The sequence below is a fragment of the Acomys minous genome, assembly GCF_964271855.1.
Source record: "Acomys minous genome assembly, chromosome: 17".
NCBI lineage: Eukaryota > Metazoa > Chordata > Mammalia > Rodentia > Muridae > Acomys > Acomys minous.
In genome coordinates, this window is record NC_140500.1 from 7,139,617 (window position 1) to 7,153,373 (window position 13,757).

The following is a 13,757-nucleotide window of genomic DNA, read 5'->3' on the forward strand; positions in this document are numbered from 1 at the left end:
TTGCCTGCATGTCTGTATGTGTACTACATGTGCATCTGGTGTCTCCAGAAGCCAGAAGAGGATGCTGGATCCTCTGGAGATAGAGTTATAATGATTGTGAGCCACTATGTGGGTGCTAAGAATTGAACCCAGGTCCTCTGCAAGAGCAGACAGTACTTTCAATTGCTGAGCCATATTTCCTGCCCAAAGTTGTGTGTGTGTGTATGTGTGTTTGTGTCTGTGTATGCCTCTCTCCCTCTCTCTCTCTCTCTCTCTCTCTCTCTGTGTGTGTGTGTGTGTGTGTATGTGTGTGTGTGTGTGTGTGTGTGTGTGTGTGTGTGTGTGTGTGTGTGTAGGTATGCTCTCCACATAGGCCCGCATGGAGCCACCAGGTCCTCTAGAGCTGCAGTTATGGGCAGTCTTGAAGTGGCTGTTAAGTCTCCCAACATGGGCTCTGTAAGCTGAACCCAGATTCTCTTTAGCTGTTCTTAACCACGGAGCCATCCCCCCTGCTCTGAGATGAGCTTGTTACGAATTATACATGCTTTATCATTTTTACCTCTGCCTGTCCTTACTTTGCCCTGTTGTTTCTCGTTATTCACAGTGCAGTTGTAAGAGTAGTCATGTACTTGAATTGTGACTGACAAACATAATTATACACAAGCAGTTACTGGCCTGTGTGTGACAATCCTTGTCTAAGAATGCATGCCAGCCACGCCCTATTCAGTGCGTGGATTCTCTGCTAATTCTGCCTCCATCCCTCAGAGGGGATGTTTCTGTAGGAGACTTTCAGGTGCAAGACCCCATGGCTTGCTCTTGCCAGGAGAGGAAAAAGCACAAGCATGTGTCGTGTATCCCTTCTGGGGCTCTGTGTGTGGGAGCTTGGGCTGTCCTCACAGCAGTCCTGCTAATTAGGTACTTTGTCATTCCTCCTCTTCATTAGATGAGACAGTGGCATGTGAAGACATGAAGTGATGGGTATGATGTTACATGTACCCTGCAGAAGGGGCACATGCTATCTTCTCTACCACCAGATGTAACATGGAACTCACCATACATGTTAAACATACAGATGCACCTATGGCAGAATCAACACACACACACACACACACACACACACACACACACACACACACACTGTTTTATGTCAACAGGATCATAACCTTTTTCACTTAAATGGTGGCATTTGGGTTGTAGAAATGACTCAGTGGTTAAGAGTACTTGCCACACTGGTAGAGGACCTGGGTTTGATTCCCAGCACCCACACAATGGCTCACAATCATCTGCAATCCCAGTTCCAGGGAATCTGATGCCCTCCTCTGATACACTATGGGCACTGAGCTTGCATGTAGTGTGCACATACATACATACAGGCAAAACACTCATATGTATAAAATAAAAGTAATAGATTTTTTTTATGGTGGCATTCCAGAGGTCAGAACATAGCTCTTTAATTGTATGCCTCAAAATGAATCAGTGTCTGTTTTTCCCGTTGCCTGTGGCTTTATTTCATGTGGACAAACAAAAGTATTACTATGACTGCTACTCTGGGGACCACCAAAGAGAAAAGGACACTTACAGCCGGAACCAAAAGCAAGCACCACTTTCTTCATTCTGGAAAAAGAGATTCTTTGGTTATAATCAGTTCCTGAGATTAAAGCTGGCTGTGTGATTTCTTAGAAAGTTTAGTATTTCCAGAAATTAGCATAAGCTGCTTTCAAGAAAATAAGCTAGCATCTAATGAGAGACTTGTAGGTAAGGCTGCTGTTCGATATCTAATTACTCATTTTCACGTCTCAGGCAGGGGACACGTTTACATTTTTTAAAAAAGGTGATAGAAAATGATGTTCGATGAGCAAGGAGACAATGCGACTGTCTCTTGTGTTCCAGTGATATTCCTGAAGAGGGAAAAAGCTTCCTGCTCCCTCTTGCATCCTGCTTTGAAATGAATGAAATGCCTGCTGTGATAATGTGAAAAAAGTACTTAGCAATTGACTTAGCTCCTTGAAGTTAGCCCTTCAGCCAACTTCCTAGATCCCTCGCTCTGAGTTGAAGGGATCCAGACATACGTGTGTGTGTGTGTGTGTGTGTGTGTGTGTGTGTGTGTATGTGTGTGTGTGTATGTGTGTGTGTATGTGTGTGTATGTGTGTGTGTGTATGTGTGTGTGTATGTGTGTGTGTGTATGTGTATGTGTGTGTGTATGTGTGTGTGTGTATGTGTATGTGTGTGTGTATGTGTGTGTGTGTATGTGTGTGTGTATGTGTGTGTGTGTATCTATGTCTGTGTGTGGGGGGGTGTATGTGTGTGTGTGTGTGTTTGTACGCTCTCTCTGTTTTTGCATGTATGCAAAGGCCCAGTATCTATGTCAGGAATCATATCAGTGCACTCTAGCTTTGACCAACAGACCCCACCTCAGAAGGTAAAACGGAAGAGTGACCAAGGCCCACCGTTTCCAGCACTCGTGTGGGTTCTGGGGACCAAGCTCAGTTCCTCCTGCTTCCAGGGAAGCCCTGTCATGATTGAAGCCTCACCCTTCCCTGCCCTAAAGACACGTGTTTTAGGTACTACAGAAAACACCTCTTACCTCAAAGGGACAAAGAGACAGTTTATTCTCGAGGCACAAATGAGCAACCATGGCCTGGGATCACAGATTCGAATTGCCTACAAAGACAAGCTCAGCTGTAGGACAGGTTAAATGAGATTGTGTTAGTCACAGCACAAAGAAAACCACACAGCCAAACCAAACACTTCCTTCCCGGGAACCACAGGAAGGTGGGTTACAGCAGAGCCAAAGACTGTGTTCAGTCTCAGGCACCATCTGATGACATTTTTAGCTTTTGTATTGGTGGAAGAGAGTGGTTGGCTAAGAATACGTTGTAAAGATTTTATTAGTTGTAAGGCTGTTAGGCCAGACACATGAGTAGTGACCCCGGGCTGGGAAAAAAAAAAGATGGCTTTAAATCTGCAACACTCTAACTGCTCAGAGTCATGAAATTCTAATCGGTTCACAGAAGAGATTTTTTTTTGTTTGTTTTTGCTAATTTGTTTGCAATCAGAAAATACTTGGACAAGTGGCCACATGGGGACCAGGTCAATAAAAATAGACCTGGATGGAGATAAAGGATATTTACAGAGTGTTGTTTACAGCTCCTGGAGAGGTGAGGCTCAGGTCCCCAAGTGGATGGATGCCAGTCAGCAGGACAGTAGGATGTATCTTTCCACTGGAAAAACCTCTAAGTATAACTTAAAAAAAAAACACACACACACACACATACACAAACAAAAAACAAACCTGAATCTGGAGGCTGAGATGAGTGAGAAGCTGTCGTCACAGTCCTGAGACAGTCAGAACTTCTTCCCACCGTCCTGGGGGAGGGACTACGGCAGGCTCAAGTAAAAGAGCATGTCCTAAGCAAGAGCCTTGGTGTGTGTGAGCATGGTATAGGTGAGTGGTATACGCACCTGTGGGGTTATAGGTGCGTGCTTGTGCTTGCACATAGGGCCAGAGGAGAGCGTGGGTGTCTCCTTCACTCACTCCCTACTTAATCTTTAGAGACAGGATCTCCCCCTGAACCTGAAACCGGTGTTTCGGTGTTTCAGCTAGGCTGGCAGCCAGCACACCCCAGCATTCCTCTTGCCCCTGTCATCACTGGGGTCACAGGCACGTGAGGCGGGGGGTGCCTGGCTTGTGACCTGAGTGCTGGCTATTTCTGTAATTTAATTGTGTCACTTTTTATCCCTGATTATCATTAATGTTACAAATAAATGAGAATCCAGGCTGGGTTCTCTGGGACTCACAGAGATCTGTCTATCTTCTTCTCTGCCTCCCACGTACTGGGAGTAAAGGCCTGCACTACTGTGCCCCACCTGCTTGCCTTCAATTTGTAAGCAGTTACGCTAGCAATCCTTTGCTGAGTGGATTTTGCCTTTATGGATTATTTTAAAGAACTTTTGTGTGCCTAGGTCTTATAGATGTTTCCCTTGCGCTTTCTTCTGTTTTTATTTAGGAACCATCATTCCGTCTGGAGCTTAAATTTCTGAGCAGCGTGGGGCAAACATTTATCATAGTTTTCACTGTTGATTAGCTGGCAGTCCTGGTACAGTGCACAGGGTAGCGAGTCTCACGTAAGCTGGTTTAAAATGTCACTAGTCAGATGGGGAAGTCCTCAAAAGTGGAGCATTCCGTCCTGTCTCTAGGGCGTCCTGAGTTACCACAGTTATGTACTCAGTTTTGGCACTGGCAAGATTTGTCTTCCCAGCCCTGGCCTCACCATCTATTACTCTTTACTCCGTGTTGTCCTGAATATACACACTGACCTAGTTTACATGTTTCCTGTGAACTTTAGACTCATCTCAAACTTTACTTTAAAATATTAGTGGCATTTCAGTGGAGACTGCCAAAGTCCAGCTCTGACCGGTTCAAAGGCCCCGAGGACAGAGATGTGGAGTCAGGGCCACATCGTTCAGGATGCCTCTCTCCTCGGGGGTCTTTGAACCTGTCGGAGCTGGACTCTGGCAGTCTCAACTGAAGTGCCACTTTTATTGTAAAGTAAAATTTGAGATGAGTCTAAATTTCATGCAAAATGTGTAAACTAGATCAGTGCGTGCGTGCATTCAGTGCACTTTCAGTTTTACTTCCTCAAATATGTTCCAAGAAACCAGAAAATGAATGATTCTGTGACTGTTTTTTAAATTAAATTTCCTTCTCATATACTTTATTTTCCCTAAGCAGATATTTAGCCTTAAGGCTTCATAGTTAAGCACATCTCCATGGTCACCGTGGGCAGCACAGTATATCTTAAATACCTAGTACAAATTTTATCCAACTCTACTCTTAACAATATCTATATTTCTGTTCTGCATAGCCAGAGCCAAGATAAGGAAATTTATTCTGTTGGCACAGAGCTGGTTAAGGCTTAGCCAACCTTGCCAGTTTTCTAACTTGAGGTTCTGGCACCTGAACAGATAACTTCCCCAATCTTGAACTAATAATGTCCTTATGTTTCTGTGTACTCATTAGCTTCTTTAATCTGTTCTTTGTAAAATCTGCTTGCTGAATCAGTGTATACACTCTGCACTTTCTGAGAATAATTATGTGCCTCAAGAAACTGTACGGTTTCTGCTGTATTTGTCTAAAGACTTTTCTTGGTTCTGAATCGCTTCAGGAATCATCATCTCAATCCTGCGGAGCATTTTTAACACATCCACCTTAGAATTATTAGAAGGCTTCTATTGTGCTATGGCTGGGCCTGTTACAGACAAAGTGAAATAAAAAATTGCGGAGAGCTGGCTACAGGAAAGAGATCAGCTCAGGGCAGCCAAGGCTGCTGATTCTGTCACACTGGTCCTTGCTGGTCCTCGCAGGTGGACAGGGTCTTCTCCTCCATCCTCAACGCACTCAGACGCCGTCCCCTGGAACAGAGCCACCACTCGCTGCCACCAGAGACAACGCTGAGTTTACACGTGTATTTGGGGAGACTTTAAAAAAAAACATGTTAAGTTTGTCTCAGGTTGTTTGGGGGCCGTATTACAATGTTAAATTAAATATTTTATTATCGTTTTCTAAGGCCTCCATTGCTGCTATATTGTGAGGCAATCTCGCTCACATCTCTGGAGGCTCCGATAGCTGTTTCAGCTGGCTTTGCTGGTACACACTGTGTGGACGGGCACTGACAGACTTCCTCTTACAGTCACTTTGTAAGAGCTTTTCTTCCACAGCGTGTATGGCTTTACGTTGTGGAGCTCTGATTCTAGTACCTTCTGATGACAGTGTGGCCTGTGCTGCAGCTGTTTCATTACACTGAGGTCTCTTTTGTAACAGAGTGTGCAGGCACTTTTACAGAGCTTCTATTCTGTATTTTAAAGCATACACATTCAAACTAAAGAATCACTATGTGGACTTGCGAATTTTTAATGTCTGTGTTTTATATATGTGTACATATATACACATATGCATGCATGCATATATACATACATATGGAGGCACATACCTGTATACATACATACCCGTATATATACATACCAGTATATGCACATATAATACATATCTACATATATGTACACATACATGTACAACACACATGCATGCATGTGTACATGTACAACATAATATATGCAATAGGCATATACACACATACATGCACGTATACATATAAAACATACATATATGCATGCATGAATATACATATACCTGGATTATACACATATACACACATGCATACACACATGTATAATACAGAACATACATGCATGTATATATACATATATACATACATGCATATATGCTTACATATTGTCTTGTTAGTGACATACAAATTTCTTGGTCTTGTGAATTTCATCAACACACATTATTTTTATAAATTTTTCATGATCTTAAAAATTAAATATTCCATTTTATAAAAACCACACATTTCCGCCATTTAAAAAATTCTAACAGAACAATAAAGCTTAAAAAGAAAGGCAGCCGTCTCCAGCCTCAGCCCTTCCCTTTCCCCTTAAATCATGTTTTAAAAAAATCAATTTTTTTTCCGACATCTCTGCCTGACCTTTTTTCTTCTTTGATTTGGGAGCAGCATGCTAAATTACAGTTTTAAATTTTCTAATGTATCTATTGATTTCTTGTGGGAAAATAAAGATTGCTCTCCCTTCTCTTGGCCCTCACAGCAGGCCTGTCCTGCACACTGTGCTTTGCCGACCAACCTCCCCACTGAGGTCCATGACTATGCTGTAGCTACAGACACATAGCTCACTAGGCAAACAGCCCATCGCACTGTTTCCCACCCAGCCCAACTTCCATGTTTTCTGAGTCTTTCAGAGCCCCTCTGTGCAGCACTGGTTCATGCCACATGCTCTTGCAAGTGTCACACATTTGAGCCCGTTAGGGGAGTCAGCGTGTTGAGGCGACCATGGTGGAGGTGTGGGCTCTTGCTCAGCACCATCTCAGGGGTGGCCGTTGAGGCTGGTTCCCTGGAGCTTCCCTTGCCAGAACCCATCTGTCACTATATTTTTTTTAACTGCCAACAGTTCTTATTACCTAATATTCTCCTCTTTATAGCACCCTAGTCTGGATACAATCACAATTCATATTTTTAACAGACTAATATAGATTTCAAAGCACTTCTTTCTGCCCCCTCTAATGATGTTGGTTCCTTTTTGCTTCTGAGTTCCAGGCTGCCCCTCAGTGCCCTCCTGTTTTGGCTCTCTGTGCTCACCTCAGGACCTGCTAAAGGTTGCTCCAGCTGAGAATACGCCACTCTCAGTTTCTCGTAGACAGCTCCCGGGAGTCATTTTATGCAGTTGCAGAGTCTTGTTCTTGGGCTGGGAAAGGTAAATGCCATCATTCCTTTGGGCTATGTAAGCCTGGCTGCGGATGCTGTGTGCACAGAATGTTATCAGTTTGCCTCAGGCTGAGCGCACACCTGCCTGGCCCTAACACCTCGGCACCATGCACAGTGATAGCAGATTTTAGGGTCTGACCCACTTATGTGCCCCCAGTGCCTCAGGTTGTCAGTCATACTGATAACCTTGCTGATTTGTCGGGACCCCCTCTTCTGCAGTGTCTCCTGACTGTGGGCACAGGACACTGCCACCTTTTCCACCCTGAAAGTATTGGTTTCTCTAAGGCTGTTTTTCTGTTTTCTGTGGTTAACTTACATGGAGAAGTTTCCCAAGAGTCTGCTTTCTTCCTTGTTTTCACTGTGGATCTGGATTTTTTGAAACAATATTCTGTCTCATTTCTGGAGCTTTGGTGAAAAGAGAGAGAAACAAGGTCTTTCTGTTTCTTGAGCTTGCTCAGTTTGCAATCCCATCACCAGCAACCCATTAACCAAATATATAATATTCTCATTAATTGAAACTTGGAGTACATTCAGTACCAGTACTTTAAATTATAAGTCCCACTGGTGTCCAGCCACTTTTAAGCTTTGTTGTAAATATTTTTTTAGAATAATTTTCTTTTCACAGTAGCTGTCTTATGTCTCATGGCAATAGTGTTCCACTTTTATTGTTGACATCAGCAATTTTGTTTGTATTTTCATCTGTTAAGGGCCAGAGTCCACAGGCTTTCTTTCATTTTTCTATTATTTTATTTATAGTTCCAAATAGCTGTCTTGCTTGTCTGGAAATTATGCTGGAATTTTCTCATGAGGCACAAATTCATTCCTTAAACTTCCAGTGTCTTTAGTATATCTTAAAATACTTTAATATACTTAAATTATCTCAGTGTCTTTATTAAATGAAAACATTATTTTCATTGCTTTAAAGTTTTGTTTTGCTTTGGAAACAAGGCTGGATATGTAGCCCAGGATGGCCTGGAATTCTGTGTGTGGCCCCAGCTGGCCTCAAACTCAAACAACAATCCTTCTTCATCCTTGACTATTCATATTACAGGTATGAGCAAAACTTTATTGATTTATATCTCCATTTAATTTTAATATGTGACACACAACTCTTATGAGCTGGATTATAAAATGTAAAGGGTTAATTAAACAAATCCTATCTTCAGGAGTATATAGTTTTAAAGGTTATATTGACTCATCGAAAATTCAATAACTTTTATTATTTTTAATTTAATCATTATTAGTATTGTTCTATGTTTATTTTATGTCTTTAATTATTGTGAATATATGCTCAGGGAGGCACATGTGCCACCACAGTTAATTTCTTTCCTTCCCCCATGTGGTTCCAGGGATGGGAGTAGGTTTCAGGCTCAGTAGCTAGGGCCTATACCACTGAGCAATCTTGCCTTCTGGATGTTGTATTTTTGAGAAACAGTCTTCCATTCTATAGCTCAGGCTGGCCTGGAACTTACTGTGTAGCTTAGGTTAGCCTCCACATCATGGTGCTCCCCCTTCCTCACACCACCCAGTGCTGGGACTCCAGGCTTCAGTCACCACAGCAACCCAAGAGGACCTTTGAGAGGTTGAGTGAGAATGAAGGGATTAGCTTTAACTGTTTGTCATGGGTCTTCATGAGCCTGTAGAGCATCACTGGGTGGACAGGTGAAGCTAACCGTGTGGAGCAAACGTGTGCTGGTGCCCAGAGGCTGGGGCTCAGCGGAAGGGCGGGAAGCACTTGTAATACCACTCTTCTGTGATGCTAATAGAACTTTACAAGACATTTGTAAAATTTAAAACCAACACTATTAAACTGTTGATCAGTAAATACTAACTACACCAGCTAGACAGCAGATACAGAATCGAGTTGAATTTGGATTTAAAACTACATTTTATTTACCTATGTTGTGTTGTGTGTGAGAGTCTGTCTGTGATGCCACAGCATGCATGTCGAGGACGGAGGACAACTTGTGGGGATTGGTTCTGTCATGCCTTGACAGTGGCACCTTTCCTTTGTAAATGATCTCACTGGCTCTGAATTAACCTCTTAATTAATCTTATTACTTAAGTAATGGGCTAAGTAAAAATCCTAAAATACAATACACAGAGAGCATGACGAAAATTAAGAGTGTAGTGAATTCAAAATGGCGCTCATTTTCAGAGTTAAAACTCAAAGAGAAATGACAGTCCTTCGCTAAACCAAACAGCTTGGAGACAGGAATAAAACCATACGCTCTTGTGTTATGGACCTCTCCCATGGTTCCCCAAGGCGGTGCAGCCAACTATGGGTACAGATGATTGGATACCTGGGCATCAGACGCTAGGGAATGGAAGCTACTGCACAGTAAACTGAAGGGCTGGAGGCAATAAAGGAAGATGGTAGGAGGGGACTAACTGTCCAAGACATGGATGGTAGATGAGTCAGAATGCGTCATTCTGCCTTCCCTGCCGCTGCTGCTGGGCATCGCACCGGAAGTGCAAGCTCTTCTCTTGAGCCAGCCCAGGCACTGTCAGCCGGTGGGGACAGAGGAACCTCAGGATGAAATGTTCCGCTTCTCTCAGGAGCGGCTAGAGTGCTCAGACGGAGGCCTGTGTATAAGGCTCCCAGATCTCACTGGGGTTTGGAAGGAGTTTCCTACTGTGTTACAATTAGCTCTTTTTTAATGAGATTGCTGGTACCAGATGGCGGTGGAAACTCGGGTGAGGAAGCCGCAGTGTTACAGCCCTTTGGTTAAGTTGCTGTGCTAATGGCAGAGAATGCAAAGGGACACCCGTGCCTTGTCAGTTCATGGCTGGCTGGACCTGAGTTCTAGCTGCTGATTTGTTGGTGGTCGGAAGCTCGCCTCCTCTTCGGCTGTGACCAAGGCAGCTATGGCTGCCTGACCAGAAGCCAGGCCCCGATGGTCCAGCAGCAAGTTCTGCATGGGGAAGGGAGCCCATCCTTCCCCAGAATAAATGATGAGTCTCAGGCTGTCGTGGTGGAGGAATGGAGTGAGAGAGGGAGTGTTTATTTTGTGAATTAGGGACGTTATAAACCTTGGGCAATGGGAGGGCTTTTGGGGGTAAATGTGTTTGATTCACTGAGGCTAAGGAAGGGTGCCAGGGGTACTTCATTTACACGCAGCAACGCAGCCTTCTCACAAGAAGGGGAGCACAATACTTAGTTATCCTCTGAGTGGGGGAAGAACTTCCAGGTACGGTTAAAGGTCATTTGCTGAAAGCTAAAGTCTCATTAGCATAGGGTGGTCACTTTTCCAGGAATCCCCAGGAGCTTGCTGAACACGGTCTACCAGGAGAAAGGGAGTCAAACCTGTTTTTTTTTTCCTCTAAAGACAATGTGGCATTCCTCAGGTTCAGGATGTTGGGGGGCAGGGTGTAGGATTCAGGCTCCCCAGATGAGGCAGAGAAGAGGGTGCCCTGCTGACAAAGAAAATTTTGCACCAAGCTCAGGAGCTATCCGGTAAAGCCAGGCTTTGAATTTAGCAGCAGGGTCCCACAGAATGCGCTCACAGCGTGAGCATATCAAGAAGTAGTTTAAAAATCAAATTCTAGCCTGTTGTCATAATCATTCCACAGTGCACACACATGTGGCAGGATTGCATTGAACACTTGGAATAAACACATCTTTGAATTGCCAAATACTGGTCAATAAAGTGAGTGAGGTGGGCTAGTTTTCATGCCTACAAGCCAGAGGGAATGATTCCCTAGAGGTGGGGGCAGGGAAAGGTTAATATTGGGAAACCCACCTTTGAGTGTGAGCAGTTGGGAAGAGGTACAGAGCTGGCCCTGAGGTGCGCAGTGGAGAAAGATAGTTAGGGATGCAGAAAGAGGCAATGAAGGACAGGCGGAGGCAGCACACATAGATGCTCTGTTGTATCAGCTTCATTTCTCTCTGCTGTGAAGAAAATAGCTGGCATGATGAGCTTAGGGAAGAGTTTGACTTTCTTGGTGGTTGATCACATGGCAAAGCAACTAGGAAACAAAGAGAGGTGAATGCTGGGACTCGTCTTACGGTCCCTGTTTTAGGCAGTCGGTGGCCCCAGCCCAAGGACTAGAGTTGCTCAGACTCACGTTGAACATCTTCTCTCCTTACAAGAACCTTTCTAGAAATGCCGTCAAAGGCACACACAGAAGTGTCTCCTTGGTGAATATAAACCCATTCAAATTGCCAACGAAAATTAGCAAGTGCATCTCACAGACTCAGAATGACGACATAAAAGTCCAGCATTGGACCCGGACTCCAGACAGTGGGACATCAACAGACTCTTGGTTATTGGAGCCAAAGTCCAAGGACAGTTCATTTTGGTCATCTGGGTGCCCCTTCTGCATTATTGGGGAGGCGTTTGTGAATTTAGGAAGAGCAAAAGCTCTTTATCTGGCTGGGCAAGAGTAGTAAGGACAGAAGAGCTGAGTGGAGCCCATGTCCAACTTAGGAATCCATGTGAGAGAGGTTGGAACCACTCTAGAAAACGGTTGACTGTGTTTCCTTAGCTTCCTCTAGAGCAGTGGTCCTCAGCCTGTGGGTCACGGACCCTTTTGGGGGTTGCATATCAAGTGTCCTGCATATCATACGTTTACATTAGAATTCATAACAGAAGCGAAGTTACAGTTATGAAGTGGCAGTGAAATAATTTTGTGGTTAAAGTCACCACAACGTGAGGAGCTGTATTAAAGGGTCGCAGCGTTAGGAAGGCTGAGAGCCACTGTTGCAGAATGAATGACTTCAAGTGGAGGCACAACCACTTTTCCCTTGGTCGGGGGGCCCTAGGGAAATGGCTTCTGTGGCTTCTGGGTCAAGGACACGCAGACAGTCTGAGAGGCCATCCCTCTGGGTCTGAGAAGCACACACTCCTTTCTTGGCAGACAGAGAGCCATGATTGTGTAGCCACAGTGAAACTTCCATATTTACAGCGAGCCTGGCTTGCCTCTGCTCCCTGTAGCTCTGTTTTGCTCTCCCTGCAGGGAACCTGAGGCAGACAGAAATCCTGTCTTTTCATCGCCCTCCTCTGACCTCCCTTACCCTCCCTGCCCTTCCTCTCCCTTCCCCTCGTCTCCCTTCCCCTTGTCTCCCTCCCCTCTCTCCTCTCCTTATTCTTTCTCCTTTTTATTTTGGTTTTTGCTGCTGCAACCGCCGCCTTATCTACTGTCCCAGCTGCAGGCCTCTCCTCAACCTTCTCTGGCAGCCTGACACTGATACGTGCTGTCTGTCGGCAGCCACTGAGGCGTGAGGGGCCCTCAGCACACGGTGACAACAAGGGCAAAATGTTAGCGATATGGAGGATCTTCTACATCACACCTTATCTTCGGCTACTGTCCGAACCACTCCCATTCTCCACGCTCCTGGACCAACAGCCTTCTTAATTTGTTGAGGCATTTTGTGCACTCTTACCTGCAACCTTGTAGCTTATTTTATCTTATCCTTCTTGTTTCCCTAGCAAGATGTTTTGAAGTTATCTGTTCTCTAGCTTTCCCTGACCTTGCTCGCTCTTTCAAGGCATAACTGAATTTTTTTTTTTAATCTATAGTACTTTGTAGATGTACCAAGCATGGCATTTGGAACATTCTGTTGTATCCGCACACTTCTGTTTTCTTAGCTGGACTTGGAGTTCTTGAGTTTAAAAAAAAAAAGAGGCATTAGACTGAGAAGATGGCTTGGTGGGAGAAGAATTGCAAGTATGAGGACTCAAGTTCAAATTTCTAGAAGCCACGCAAAACTGCGCATAGTAGCAGGCATCCGTCATCCCAGAGTGCCCATGGTGAGATGAGAGACAGACATAAAGACACCCTGGAAGCTTTGGGGGCAGCTAGCTTGACCTATTCAGTGCCAAGCAACAAAACCCAGAAATCTTGTCTCAAAAACAAGGTGGAAGGTGATGACTGACACCCAAGCTTGCTCTCTGACCCCGCCCCCCACAATGCCCAAGGTGCCCATACACACGGGACAAGTAAGATCAATAAAAGGTAGATGAAGGCACAAACAAGCCATTAATTGTTATTTCCCTCATGTGGGAAGGTATTCCATACATTTTAAATGCATCCGTTTGAATCAGAGATTCTCTCCAGAGGTGGCCCTGCATGATCGGACAGAAGAATTCTCCAGAAAGGCATCTGGGCAGCTCTCTGCATGGGGCCACAACAGTTACAGGACTTTCTTTTCCTGTGTAGTTGTTTTGTTGTTTTTGTTTTGTTTTGTTTTTCTAGATAGGGTTTCTCTGTGTCTGGACTGGCTTTGTAGAACAGGCTGGCCTTGAACTCTCAGAGATCCACTTGCCTCTGTCCAGAATGCTGGGATTAAAGGCATGCGCCACTGCACCTGGCTCCTGTGTAGTCTTACAGTTAGAGCCTTGGCCAATTAAAGACTTACTAGAACATGGAGCTTTGATGGGAAAGTTGTCTTACAAGTGGTTCTTTTTTTAATCTTCAGATGAGGAAACCAGTTTAAT

The 13,757-nt window shown here is 44.4% G+C and overlaps 1 protein-coding gene across 1 annotated transcript in view; it reads left to right on the forward strand.

Annotated features, from left to right (window-relative positions):
- Positions 1-13,757, forward strand: part of ST8SIA1 (ST8 alpha-N-acetyl-neuraminide alpha-2,8-sialyltransferase 1) — a 126,158-nt gene that overhangs the window by 104,518 nt on the left and 7,883 nt on the right. The gene's annotated exons all lie outside the window — the stretch shown is intronic.